Below are 16706 nucleotides of genomic sequence, written 5' to 3' on the forward strand. Positions count from 1 at the left end.
CACAATGCTCTCTGACCATTGTCATCACAATGCACCAGGACCCTTGTCAACATAGTTGTCTTTGCACTTGTCAGCACAATGCTCCATGACCCATGTAATCACAATATGCCATGTGCTTGTCACCATAATGCTTCACAACCTTGTCATCCCAATGTTCCATGCACTTTTCATCAAAATGCTTTCTCACCACTGATATCAGAGTGTTCCATCACTAGTCATCACTCTACTCCCTCACCCCTGTCATCACAATGTTCCATTAACCCTGTCATCGCAATGCTACATGACCTTATCATCAAAATGCTCCATGACCCCCGACATCACAATGTTCCATAACCCCTGTCATCAAATTGCTCCGTGACCCTTTTCATCTCAATGCTCCATGAACCCTGTCATCACAATGCACCATGCCCATCATCATAATGCTTCATGCTATTTTCATCACAATGAAATCAGAATGCTCCATGACCTCTGTCATCAAAATGATCCAAACCCTTGTGATCACAATGTTCCATAACCCTTGTCTTCACAACGCCCCATGACACTCGTCATAACAATTATCCATGTTCTTCTCATCACAATGCTTCATGAACTTTGTCATCACAATGTTCAATATACTTGTCATCACAATGCTCCCCGACACTTTTCGTCAGTATGCTCCTTGAACCCGTTCATGATAAGGCTCTATGTATTTTTCATCACAGTGATCAATACCGTTTTCTTCAAATTGCTCCATGACCCCTGTAATCACAATGCTCCATGACCCGTTTCATCAGAATGCTCCATGAGACTTGTCATCACAAGGCTCCAAGGTCTTCTCATCACAATGCTCCAGGAACTTTTCATCACAATCTCCATTCACTTGTCATAACAATGCTCCATGACACCTGTCATCACAATGCTCCATGACGCCTGTCATCAAAATGCTCCATGACCCTTGCCATCACAATAATCCATTCCCTTGTCATCTCATTGCTCCATGACCACTGTAATCACAATGCTACATGACACTTGTCATCACAGAGCTCTATGACACTTGTCATCCCAATGCTCCATGCCTTCATCTACAAAATGCTACATGACCTTTTCATCATGATGCTCCATGTGCTTGTCATCACAGTACTCCACTCCCACTGTGACCACAATCCTCCATGAAACATGGGGTCACATTGCTTTCTAACCTTGTCATCACAATACTCCAATGTCCTTGAAATCAAAATGATCCATGACCCTTGTCATCACAATGCTCCATTCCGTTGTCACCACCATGCTCCGTGACCCTTGTCATCACAATTGTCAATGCACTTGACAGCACAATGTTCCATGACCGTGTCATCACAAAATGCCATGCACTTGTCATCATAATGCTCCACAACATTGTCATCAAAATGCTCCATAAACGATGTCATCAAAATGTTCCATGCACTTTTCATCAAAATGCTCTCTCACCACTGAATTCAGAGTGTTCCATCAATAGTCATCACTATACTCCCTCACTGATGTCATCACAATGTTCCTTGACACCTGTCATCGCAATGCTACATGACCTTATCATCAAAATGCTCCATGACTCCTGACATCACAATGTTCCATAACCCCTGTCATCAAAATGCTCTTGGAACCTTTTCATCTCAATGCTCCATGAACGCTCTCATCTAAATGCACCATGCCCATCATCATAATGCTTCATGCTATTGTCATCACAATGAAATCAAAATGCTCCATGACCCTTGTCATCACAGTGCTCCAAGCCCATGGCATCACAATGCTCCATTACCTTTGTCATCATAATCCTCCATGACACTTGGCATCACAATGCCCCATGCCATTCTCATCACAAGGGACCGCACATATGTCATCACAATGCTCCATGACACATGACATCAGAATGCTGAAGGGGATTCTCAACAAATTGCTCCATTGCATTGTCATCACAATGCTCCATGACCCTTGTCATCACAACGCTCCATGATGCCTGTCATCAGAATATTCCATGTCCTTGTCATCACAATGCTCCATGACCATTGTCATCACAATGCTCAATACACATGTCATCACAATGATCCCTGAAACTTGTCAGAAGTCTCCTTGAACACTGTAATGACATATCTCAAAGCCTTTTTCAAAACAATGCTCCATGCCCTTATCATCACAATGCTCCATGCCATTGTCATCACAATGCTTCATGACGCTTTTCATCAGAATGCTCCAATCACTTGTCATCACAATGTTCCATTACCTTTGTCATCACAATCCTCCATTACTCTTGGCATCACAATGTTCCATGCCATTGTCATCACAATGGACCATGACATATATCATCACAATGATCCCTGACAACTGTCTTAACAAAACTCCATGCAAATTCTCATCACAATGCTCCAGGACCTTGTCATCACAATGCTCCATGCCCTTGTCATCACAATGCTCCATGACCTTATTTATGAAAATTCTCCGTGACTCCAGTCATCACAATGCTTCATGACATTTGTCTTCACAATTCTCCATGTCCTCGTCATCACAAGACCCTGTGACTTATGTCACCACAATGCTCCAAGAACTTCTCATCACAATGCTCTCTGACCCTTGTCATCACAATGCTCCATGACCCTTGTCATCATATTTGTCTTTGCACTTGTCAGCACAATGCTCCATGACACATGTAATCACAATATGCCATGTGCTTGTCATCATAATGCATCACAACCTTGTCACCCTAATGCTCCATGCACTTTGCATCAAAATGCTCTATCACCACTGATATCAGAGTGATCCATCACTACTCATCACTATACTCCCTGACCCCTGTCATCACAATGTACCATGAACCCTGTCATCTCAATGCTACATGACCTTAACATCAAAATGCTCCATGACCCCTGACATCACTATGTTCCATAACCCCTGTCATCAAAATGCTCCATGACACTTTTCATCTCAATGCTCCATGAACCCTTTCATCACAATGCACCATGCCCATCATCATAATGCTTCATGCTATTTTCATCACAATGAAATCAGAATGCTCCATGACCTCTGTCATCAAAATGCTCCAAACCCTTGTGATCACAATGTTCCATAACCCTTGTCTTCACAACGCCCCATGACACTCGTCATAATAATTATCCATGTTCTTCTGATCACAATGCTTCATGAACTTTGTCATCACAATGTTCAATATACTTGTCATCACAATGCTCCTCGATACTTTTCGTCAGTATGCTCCTTGAACCCGTTTATGATAAGGCTCTATGTATTTTTCATCACAGTGATCAATACCGTTTTCTTCAAATTGCTCCATGACCCCTGTAATGACAATGCTCCATGACCCGTTTCATCAGAATGCTCTATGAGACTTATCATCACAATTCTCCAAGGTCTTCTCTTCACAATGATCCAGGAACATTTCAACAAAATCCCCATTCACTTGTCTTAACATTGATCCATGACCATGTCATCACAATACACCATGAACATTTTCAGCCCAATGCTCCCTGTCCTTCTCATCACAATGCTCCATGACACCTGTCATCACAATGCTCCATGACGCCTGTCATCAAAATCCTCCATGAACCTTGCCATCACAATAATCCATTCCCTTGTCATCTCATTGCTCCATGACCACTGTAATCACAATGCTCCATGACGCTTGTCACCACAGTGCTCTATGACACTTGTCATCCTAATGCTCCATGCCTTCATCAGCAAAATGCTACATGACCTGGTCTTCACGATGCTCCATGCGCTTGTCATCACAATACTCCATTCCCATTGTGACCACAATCCTCCATGAAACTTGGGATCACATTGCTTTCTACCTTTGTCATCACAATGCTCCATGCTCCTTGAAATCAAAATGATCCATGACTTCTGTCATCTCAATGCTCCACACACTTGTGATCACAATGTTCCATAAAACTGGTCATCATAGCACTCCATCATGCCTGTCATCACAATATTCCATGCCCTTGTCATCACAATGCTCCATGACATTTGTCATCACAATTCTCAATACACTTGTCATCACAATGCTCGCTGACAATTGTCAGAAGTCTCCTTTAAGTCACTCGTGAAATAGCTCCATGCCTTTTTCATCACAGTGCTCCATGCCATTGTCATCACAATGCTCCATGCCCCTTGTCATAACAACGCACCATGATGCCTCTCATCACAATATCCCATGCCCTTGTCATCACAATGCTCTATGACATGTGTCATCACAATTCTCAAAACACTTGTCATCCAAATGCTCCCTGACACTTGTCAGAAGGCTCCTTGAAATCTGTCATGAAATAGCTCCATGCCTTTTTCATTGCAATGCTCCATTCCCTTATCATCAAAATCCTCATGCCATTGCCATTACAATGCTCCAAGCCCTTGTCATCACAATGGACCATGATATATGTCATCACAATGCTCCTTGACACCTCTCTACACAATACTCCATGACCTTGTAATCACAGTGCTCCATGCCCTAGTCATCACAAAGTGCCATGTGCACTGTCATCACAATAATCCATGAAACTTGTCAGACCAATGCTCCATGACTCTGTAATCACAATGCTCTATGCCGTTGTCAGCACAATGCTCCAAGCCCTTGTCACCACAATGCTCCATTTCCTTTGTCATCACAATCCTCCATGACCCTTGGCATCACATTGCTCCATGCCATTGTCATCACAATGGACCTTGACATATATCATCACAATGCTCCCTGACAACTGTCTTAACAAAACTCCATGACCTTGTCATCACAATTCACCAGGCCCTTGTCATCACAATGCTCCATGTCCTTGTCATCACAATGCTCCATGACCATTTTCATGAAAATTCTCCGTGACTCCAGTCATCACAATGCTTCATGACATTTGTCATCACAATTGTCCTTGTCCTCGTCATCACAAGACTCTGTGACTTATGTCACCACAATGCTCCATGAAATTCTCATCACAATGATCTCTGACCCTTGTCATCACAATGCTCCATGATTTTGTCACCACCTTGCTCCGTGACCCTTGTCATCACAATTGTCAATGCACTTGACAGCACAATGTTCCATGACCCGTGTCATCACAAAATGCCATGCGCTTGTCATCATAATGCTCCACAACATTGTCATCACAATGCTCCATAAACGATGTCATCACAATGCTCCATGCACTTTTCATCAAAATGCTCTCTCACCACTGATATCAGAGTGTTCCATCACTAGTCATCACTATACTCCCTCACTGCTGTCATCACAATGGTCCTTGACCCCTGTCATCGCAATGCTACTTGACCTTATCATCAAAATGCTCCATGACCCCTGAAATCACAATGTTCCCTAACCCCTGTCATCAAAATGCTCTTGGACCCTTTTCATCTCAATGCTCCATGAACCCTGTAATCGCAATTCACCATGCCCATCATCATAATTCTTCATGCTATTGTCATCTCAATGAAATCAAAATGCTCCATGACCCTTGTCATCACAATGCTCCAAGCCCTTGGCATCACAAGGCTCCATTACCTTTGTCATCATAAACCTCCATGACACTTGGCGTCACAATGCTCCATGCTATTGTCATCACAAGGGACCGCACATATGTCATCAGAATGCTCCATGACACATGACATCAGAATGCTGCAGGGGATTCTCAACAAATTGCTCCATTCCATTGTCATCACAATGCTCCATGACCCTTGTCATCACAACGCTCCATGATGCCTGTCATCACAATATTCCATGTCCTTGTCATCAACATGCTCCATGACCATTGTCATCACAATGCTCAATATCCTTGTCATCACAATGATCCCTGAAACTAGTCAGAAGTCTCCTTGAACTCTGTCATGTCATATCTCAATGCCTTTTTCAACACAATGCTCCATGCCATTATCATCACAATGCTCCATGCCATTGTCATCACAACGCTTCATGACGCTTGTCATCAGAATGATCCAATCCCTTGTCATCACAATGTTCCATTACCTTTGTCATCACATTCCTCCATTACTCTTGGCATCACAATGCTCCATGCAATTGTCATCACAATGGACCATGACATATATCATCACAATGCTCCCTGACAACTGTCTTAACAAAACTCCATGAACTTCTCATCACAATGCTCCAGGACCTTATCATCACAATGCTCCATGCCCTTGTCATCACAATGCTCCATGACCTTATTTATGAAAATTCTCCGTGACTCCAGTCATCACAATGCTTCATGACATTTGTCATCACAATTGTCCATGTCCTCGTCATCACAAGACTCTGTGACTTATGTCACCACAATGCTCCATGAACTTCTCATCACAATGCTCTCTGACCCTTGTCATCACAATGCTCCATGAACCTTGTCATCATAGTTGTCTTTGCACTTCTCAGCACAATGCTCCATGACCCATGTAATCACAATATGCCATGTGCTTGTCATCATAATGCTTCACAATCTTGTCATTCCAATGCTCCATGCACTTTTCATCAAAATGCTCTCTCACCACTGATATCAGAGTGTTCCATCACTAGTCATCACTCTACTCCCTCACCCCTGTCATCACAATGTTCCATGATACCTGTCATCGCAATGCTACATGACCTTATCTTCAAAATGCTCCATGACCCCCGACATCACAATGTTCCATAACCCCTGTCATCAAAATGCTCCGTGACCCTTTTCATCTCAATGCTCCATGAACCCTGTCATCACAATGCACCATGCCCATCATCATAATGCTTCATGCTATTTTCATCACAATGAAATCAGAATGCTCCATGACCTCTGTCATCAAAATGCTCCAAACCCTTGTGATCACAATGTTCCATAACCCTTGTCTTCACAACGCCCCATGACACTCGTCATAACAATTATCCATGTTCTTCTCATCACAATGCTTCATGAACATTGTCATCACAAAATTCAATATACTTGTCATCACAATGCTCCTCGACACTTTTCGTCAGTATGCTCCTTGAACCCGTTCATGATAAGGCTCTAGGTATTTTTCATCACAGTGATCAATACCGTTTTCTTCAAATTGCTCCATGACCCCTGTGATCACAATTCTCCATGACCCGTTTCATCAGAATGCTCCATGAGACTTTTCATCACAAGGCTCCAAGGTCTTCTCATACCAATGCTCCAGGAACTTTTCATCACAATCTCCATTCACTTGTCATAACAATGCTCCATGTCCATGTCATCACAATACTCCATGAACATTTTCAGCTCAATGCTCCATGACCTTCTCATCACAATGCTCCATGACACCTGTCATCACAATGCTCCATGACGCCTGTCATCAAAATGCTCCATGACCCTTGCCATCACAATAATCCATTCCCTTGTCATCTCATTGCTCCATGACCACTGTAATCGCAATGATCCTTGACGCTTGTCATCACAGTGCTCTATGACACTTGTCATCCCAATGCTCCATGCCTTCATCAGCAAAATGCTACATGACCTTGTCATCACGATGCTCCATGCGCTTGTCATCACAATACTCCATTCCCATTGTGACCACAATCCTCCATGAAACTTGGGATCACATTGCTTTCTACCCTTGTCATCACAATGGTCCATGCTCCTTGAAATCAAAATGATCCATGACTTCTGTCATCACAATGCTCCACACACTTGTGATCACAATGTTCCATAAAACTGGTCATCATAGCACTTCATCATGCCTGTCATCACAATATTCCATGCCCTTTTCATCACAATGCTCCATGACATTTGTCATCACAATTCTCAGTACACTTGTCATCACAATGCTCGCGGACAATTGTCAGAAGTCTCCTTAAAGTCAGTCGTGAAATAGCTCCATGCCTTTTTCATCACAGTGCTCCATGCCTTTGTCATCACAATGCTCCATGCCCCTTGTCATAACAACGCTCCATGATGCCTGTCATCAAAATATCCCATGCCCTTGTCATCACAATGCTCTATGACATGTGTCATCACAATGCTCAAAACACTTGTCATCCAAATGCTCCCAGACTCTTGTCAGAAGGCTCCTTGAAATCTGTCATGAAATAGCTCCAAGCCTTTTTAATCACAATGATCCATTCCCTTAGCATCACAATGCTCCATGCCCTTGCCATCACAATGCTCCAAGCCCTTGTCATCACAATGGACCATGATATATGTCCTCACAATGCTCCCTGACACCTCTCTACACAATACTCCATGACCTTGTAATCACAGTGCTCCATGCCTTAGTCATCAAAATGTGCCATGTGCACTGTCATCACAATAATCCATGAGACTTGTCAGACCAATGCTCCATGACTCTGTAATCTAAAGTTCTATGCCGTTGTCAGCACAATGCTCCAAGCCCTTGTCACCACAATGCTCTAATACCTTTGTCATCATAATCCTCCATGACGTATGGCATCACAATGCTCCATGTCATTGTCATCACAATGGACGGACATATGTCATCACAATGCTTCATGACACAAGACATCAGAATGCTCCAGGGGATTCTCAACAAAATGCTCCATGCCATTGTCATTACAATGCTCCATGACCCTGGTCATCACCACGCTCCATGATGCCTTTCATTACAATATTCCATGTCCTTGTCATCACAATGCTCCATGACCAATGCCATCACAATGCTCAATACACTTGTCATCACAATGCTCCCTGAGACTTGTCAGAAGTCTCCTTGAACTCTGTCATGAAACAGCTCAATGCCTTTTCATCACAATGGTCCATGCCATTGTCATAACAATGCTTCTTGACCCTTGTCATCACAATGCTCCATTTCCTTTGTCATCACAATCCTCCATGACAATTGGCATCACATTGCTCCATGCCATTGTCATCACAATGGACCATGACATATATCATCACAATGCTCCCTGACAACTCTCTTCACAAATCTCCATGACCTTGTCATCACATATCACCATACCCTTGTCATCACAATGCTCCATGCCCTTGTCATCACACTGCTCCATGACCTTTTTTATGAAAATTCTCCGTGACTCCAGTCATCACAATGCTTCATGACATTTGTCATCACAATTGTCCTTGTCCTCGTCATCACAAGACTCTGTGACTTATGTCACCACAAAGCTCCATGAAATTCTCATCACAATGTTCTCTGACCCTTGTCATCACAATGCTCCATGCCGTTGTCACCACCATGCTCCGTGACCCTTGTCATCAAAATTGTCAATGCACTTGACAGCACAATGTTCCATGACCCGTGTCATCACAAAATGCCATGCAATTGTCATCATAATGCTCCACAGCATTGTCATCACAATGCTCCATAAACGATGTCATCACAATGCTCCATGCACTTTTCATCAAAATGCTCTCTCACCACTGATATCAGTGTGTTCCATCACTAGTCATCACTATACTGCTTCACTGCAGTCATGACAATGTTCCTTGACCCCTGTCATCTCAATGCTACATGACCTTATCATCAAAATGCTCCATGACTCCTGACATCACAATGTTCCATAACCCCTGTCATCAAAATGCTCTTGGACACTTTTCATCTCAATGCTCCATGAACCCTGTCATCGCAATGCACCATGCCCATCATCATATTGCTTCATGCTATTGTCATCTCAATGAAAACAAAATGCTCCATGACCCTTGTCATCGCAATGCTCCAAGCCCTTGGCATCACAAGGCTCCATTACCTTTGTCATCATAATCCTCCATGACACTTGGCATCACAATGCTCCATGCCATTGTCATCACAAGGGACCGCACATATGTCATCAGAATGCCCCATGACACATGACATCAGAATGCTGCAGGGGATTCTCAACAAATTGCTCCATTCCATTGTCATCACAATGCTCCATGACCCTTGTCATCACAACGCTCCATGATGCCTGTCATCACAATATTCCATGTTCTTGTCATCACAATGCTCCATGATCATTGTCATCACAATGCTCAATACCCTTGTCATCACAATGATCCCTGAAACTTGTCAGAAGTCTCCTTGAACTCTGTCATGTCATATCTCAATGCCTTTTTCAACACAATGTTCCATGCCCTTATCATCACAATGCTCCTTGCCATTGTCATCACAATGCTTCATGACGCTGGTCATCAGAATGCTCCAATCCCTTGTCATCACAATGTTCCATTACCTTTGTCATCACAATCCTCCATTACTCTTGGCATCACAATGCTCCATGCCATTGTCATCACAATGGACCATGACATATATCATCACAATGCTTCCTGAAAACTGTCTTAACAAAACTCCATGAACTTCTCATCACAATGCTCCAGGAACTTATCATCACAATGCTCCATGCCCTTGTCATCACAATGCTCCATGACCTTATTTATGAAAATTCTCCGTGACTCCAGTCATCACAATGCTTCATGACATTTGTCATCACAATTGTCCATGTCCTCGTCATCACAAGACTCTGTGACTTATGTCACCACAATGCTCCATGAACTTCTCATCACAATGCTCTCTGACCCTTGTCATCACAATGCTCCATGACCCTTGTCATCATAGTTGTCTTTGCACTTGTGAGCACAATGCTTCATGACACATGTAATCACAATATGCCATGTGCTTTTCATCATAATGCTTCACAACCTTGTCATACCAATGCTCCATGCACTTTTCATCAAAATGCTCTCTCACCACAGATATCAGAGTGTTCCATCACTAGTCATCACTATACTCCCTCACCCCTGTCATCACAATGTTCCTTTACCCCTGTCATCGCAATGCTACATGACCTTATCATCAAAATGCTCCATGACCCACGACATCACAATGTTCAATAACCCCTGTCATCAAAATGCTCCATGACCCTTTTCATCTCAATGCTCCATGAACCCTGTCATCACAATGCACCATGCCCATCATCATAATGCTTCAATCTATTTTCATCACAATGAAATCAGAATGCTCCATGACCTCTGTCATCAAAATGCTCCAAACCCTTGTGATCACAATGTTCCTTAACCCTTGTCTTCACAACGCCCCATGACACTCGTCATAACAATTATCCATGTTCTTTTCATCACAATGCTTCATGAACTTTGTCATCACAATGTTCAATATACTTGTCATCACAATGCTCCCCGACACTTTTCGTCAGTATGCTCCTTGAACCCGTTCATGATAAGGCTCTATGTATTTTTCATCACAGTGATCAATATCGTTATCTTCAAATTGCTCCATGACCCCTGTAATCACAATGCTCCATGACCCGTTTCATCAGAATGCTCCATGAGACTTGTCATCACAAGGCTCCAAGGTCTTCTCATCACAATGCTCCAGGAACTTTTCATCACAATCTCCATTCACTTGTCATAACAATGCTCCATGACCATGTCATCACAATACTCCATGAATATTTTCAACCCTATGCTCCATGACCTTCTCATCACAATGCTCCATGACACCTGTCATCCCAATGCTCCATGACGCCTGTCATCAAAATGCTCCATGACCCTTGCCATCACAATAATCCATTCCCTTGTCATCACATTGCTCAATGACCACTGTAATCGCAATGCTCCATGACGCTTGTCATCACAGTTCTCTATGACACTTGTCATCCCTATGCTCCATGCCTTCATCAGCAAAATGCTACATGACCTTGTCATCACGATGCTCCATGCGCTTGTCATCACAATACTCCATTCCCATTGTGACCACAATCCTCCATGAAACTTGGGATCACATTGCTTTCTACCCTAGTCATCACATTGCTCCATGCTCCTTGAAATCAAAATGATCCATGACTTCTGTCATCACAATGCTCCACACACTTGTGATCACAATGTTCCATAAAACTGGTCATCATAGCACTCCATCATGCCTGTCATCACAATATTCCATGCCCTTGTCATCACAATGCTCCATGACATTTGTCATCACAATTCTCAAAACACTTGTCATCACATTGCTCGCTGACAATTGTCAGAAGTCTCCTTGAAGTCACTCGTGAAATAGCTCCATGCCTTTTTCATCACAGTGCTCCATGCCATTGTCATCACAATGCTCCATGCCCCTTGTCATAACAACGCTCCTTGATGCCTGACATCACAATATCCCATGCCCTTGTCATCACAATGCTCTATGACATGTGTCATCACAATTCTCAAAACACTTGTCATCCAAATGCTCCCTGACACTTGTCAGAAGGCTCCATGAAATCTGTCATGAAATAGCTCCATGCAATTTTCATCAAAATGCTCCATTCCCTTATCATCACAATGCCCCATGCCCTTGCCATCACAATGCTCCAAGCCCTTGTCATCACAATGGACCATGATATATGTCCTCACAATGCTCCCTGACACCTCTCTACACAATACTCCATGACCTTGTAATCACAGTGCTCCATGCACTAGTCATCACAATGTGCCATGTGCACTGTCATCACAATAATCCATGAAAATTTTCACATCAATGCTCCATGACTCTGTAATCACAATGCTCTATGCCGTTGTCAGCACAATGCTCCAATCCCTTGTCACCACAATGCTCCATTACCTTTGTCATCATAATCCTCCATGACCCTTGGCATCACAATGCTCCATGCCATTGTCATCACAATGGTCGGACATATGTCATCACAATGCTTCATGACACATGACATCAGAATGCTCCAGGGGATTCTCAACAAAATGCTCCATGCCATTGTCATTACAATGCTCCATGACCCTGGTCATCACCACGCTCCATGATGCCTTTCATTAAAATATTCCATGTCCTTGTCATCACAATGCTCCATGACAAATGCCATCAAAATGCTCAATACACTTGTCATCACAATGCTCCCTGACACTTGTCAGAAGTCTCCTTGAACTCTGTCTTGAAACAGCTCAATGCCTTTTCATCACAATGGTCCATGCCATTGTCATCACAATGCTTCCTGACACTTGTCATCAGAATGCTCCAATCCCTTGTCATCACAATACTCCATGACCCTTGGCATCACATTGCTCCATGCCATTGTCATCACAATGGACCATGACATATATAATCACTATGCTCCCTGACAACTGTCTTCACAAAACTCCATGACCTTGTCATCACAATTCACCAGGCCCTTGTCATCACAATGCTCCATGCACTTGTCATCACAATGCTCCATGACCTTTTTTATGAAAATTCTCCCTGACTTTAGTCATCACAATGCTTCATGACATTTGTCATCACAATTGTCCTTGTCCTCGTCATCACCAGACTCTGTGACTTATGTCAGCACAATGCTCCGTGAAATTCTCATCACAATGTTCTCTGACCCTTGTCATCACAATGCTCCGTGCCGTTGTCACCACCATGCTCCGTGACCCTTGTCATCACAATTGTCAATGCACTTGACAGTACAATGTTTCATGACCCGTGTCAACACAAAATGCCATGCGCTTGTCATCATAATGCTCCACAACATTGTCATCACAATGCTCCATAAACGATGTCATCACAAAGCTCCATGCTCTTTTCATCAAAATGCTCTCTCACCATTGATATCAGAGTGTTCCATCACTAGTCATCACTATACTCTCTCACTGCTGTCATCACAATGTTCCTTGACCCCTGTCATCACAATGCTACATGACCGTATCATCAAAATGCTCCATGACTCCTGACATCACAATGTTTCATAACCCCTGTCATCAAAATGCTCTTGGACACTTTTCATCTCAATGCTCCATGAACCCTGTCATCACAATGCACCATGCCCATCATCATATTGCTTCATGCTATTGTCATCTCAATGAAACCAAAATGCTCCATGACCCTTGTCCTTGCAATGCTCCAAGCCCTTGGCATCACAAGGCTCCATTACCTTTGTCATCATAATCCTCCATGACACTTGGCATCACAATGCTCCATGCCATTGTCATCACAAGGGACCGCACATATGTCATCAGAATGCTCCATGACACATGACATCAGAATGCTGAAGGGGATTCTCAACAAATTGCTCCATTCCATTGTCATCACAATGCTCCATGACCCTTGTCATCACAACGCTCCATGATGCCTGTCATCACAATATTCCATGTCCTTGTCATCAAAATGCTCCATGACCATTGTCATCACAATGCTCAATACACTTGTCATCACAATGATCCCTGAAACATGTCAGAAGTCTCTTTGAACTCTGTCATGTCATATCTCAATGCCTTTTTCAACACAATGCTCCATGCCATTATCATCACAATGCTCAATGCCATTGTCATCACAACGCTTCATTACGCTTGTCATCAGAATGCTCCAATCCCTTGTCATCACAATGTTCCATTACCTTTGTCATCACAATCCTCCATTACACTTGGCATCACAATGCTCCATGCCATTGTCATCACAATGGACCATGACATATATCATCACAATGCTCCCTGACAACTGTCTTAACAAAACTGCATGAACTTCTCATCACAATGCTCCAGGACCTTATCATCACAATGCTCCATGCCCCTGTCATCACAATGCTCCATGACCTTATTTATGAAAATTCTCCATGACTCCAGTCATCACAATGATTCATGACATTTGTCATCACAATTGTCCATGTCCTCGTCATCACAAGACTCTGTGACTTATGTCACCACAATGCTCCATGAACTTCTCATCACAATGCTCTCTGACGCTTGTCATCACGATGCTCCATGACCCTTGTCAACATAGTTGTTTTGCACTTGTCAGCACAATGCTCCATGACCCAAGTAATCACAATGTGCCATGTGCTTGTCATCATAATGCTTCACAACTTTGTCATCCCAATTCTCCATGCACTTTTCATCAATTGCTCTCGCTCCACTGATATCAGAGTGTTCCATCACTGGTCATCAATATACTCCCTCACCCCTGTCATCACAATGTTCCATGAACCCTGTTATCTCAATGCTACATGACCTTATCATCAAAATGCTCCATGACCCCCGACATCACAATGTTCCATAAGCCCTGTCATCAAAATGCTCCATGACCCTTTTCATCTCAATGCTCCATGAACCCTGTCATCACAATGCACCATGCCCATCATCATAATGCTTCATGCTATTTTCATCACAATGAAATCAGAATGCTCCATGACCTCTGTCATCAAAATGTTCCAAACCCTTGTGATCACAATGTTCCATAACAATTGTCTTCCCAACGCCCCATGACACTCGTCTTAACAATTATCTATGTTCTTCTCATCACAATGCTTCATGAACTTTGTCATCACAATGTTCAATATACTTGTCATCACAATGTTCCCCGACACTTTTTGTCAGTATGCTCCTTGAACCCGTTCATGATAAGGCTCTATGTATTTTTTTATCACAGTGATCCATACAGTTTTCTTCAAATTGCTCCATGACCCCTCTAATCACAATGCTCCATGACCCGTTTCATCAGAATGTTCCATGAGACTTGTCATCACAAGGCTCCAAGGTCTTCTCATCACAATGCTCCAGGAACTTTTCATCACAATCTCCATTCACTTGTCATAACAATGCTCCATGACCATGTCATCACAATACTCCATGAACATTTTCAGCCCAATGCTCCATGACCTTCTCATCACAATGCTCCATGACACCTGTCATCACAATGCTCCATGACGCCTGTCATCAAAATGCTCCATGACACTTGCCATCACAATAATCCATTCCCTTGTCATCTCATTGCTCCATGACCACTGTAATCGCAATGCTCCATGACGCTTGTCATCACAGTGCTCTATGACACTTGTCATCTCAATGCTCAATGCCTTCATCAGCAAAATGCTACATGACCTTGTCATCATGATGCTCCATGCGCTTGTCATCACAATACTCCATTCCCATTGTGACCACAATCCTCCATGAAACTTGGGGTCACATTGCTTTCTACCCTTGTCATCACAATGCTCCATGCTCCTTGAAATCAAAATGATCCATGACCCTTGTCATCACAATGCTCCAAGCCCTTGTCATCACAATGCTTCATGACATGTGTCATCACAATTGTCCTTGTCCTCGTCATCACAAGACTCTGTGACTTATGTCACCACAATATTCCATGAAATTCTCATCACAATGCTCTCTGACCCTTGTCATCTCAATGCTCCATGCCGTTGTCACCAACATGCTCCGTGACCCTTGTCATCACAATTGTCAATGCACCTGACAGCACAATGTTCCATGACTCGTATCATCACAAAATGCCATGCACTTGTCATCATAATGCTCCACAACATTGTCATCACAATGCTCCATAAACGATGTCATCACAATGCTCCATACACTTTTCATCAAACTGCTCTCTCAACACTGATATCTGAGTGTTCCATCACTAGTCATCTCTATACTCCCTCACTGCTGTCATCACAATGTCCCTTGACCCCTGTCATCGCAATGCTACATGACCTTATCATCAAAATGCTCCATGACCCCTGACAGCACAATGGTCCATAACCCCTGTCATCAAAATGCTGTTGGAACATTTTCATCTCAATGCTCCCTGAACCCTGTTATCGCAATGCACCATGCCCATCATCATAATGTTTCATGCTATTTACATCACAATGAAATCAAAATGCTCCATGACCCTTGTCATCACAATACTCCAAGCCCTTGGCATCACAATGCTCCATTACCTTTGTCATCATAATCCTCCATGACACTTGGCATCACAATGCTCCATGCCATTGTCATCACAAAGGACCGCACATATGTCATCACAATGCTCCATGACACATGACATCAGAATGCTGCAGG

Source organism: Mesoplodon bidens (genome assembly GCF_964165515.1).
Source record: "Mesoplodon bidens genome assembly, chromosome: Y".
Classification (NCBI taxonomy): Eukaryota; Metazoa; Chordata; class Mammalia; order Artiodactyla; family Ziphiidae; genus Mesoplodon; species Mesoplodon bidens.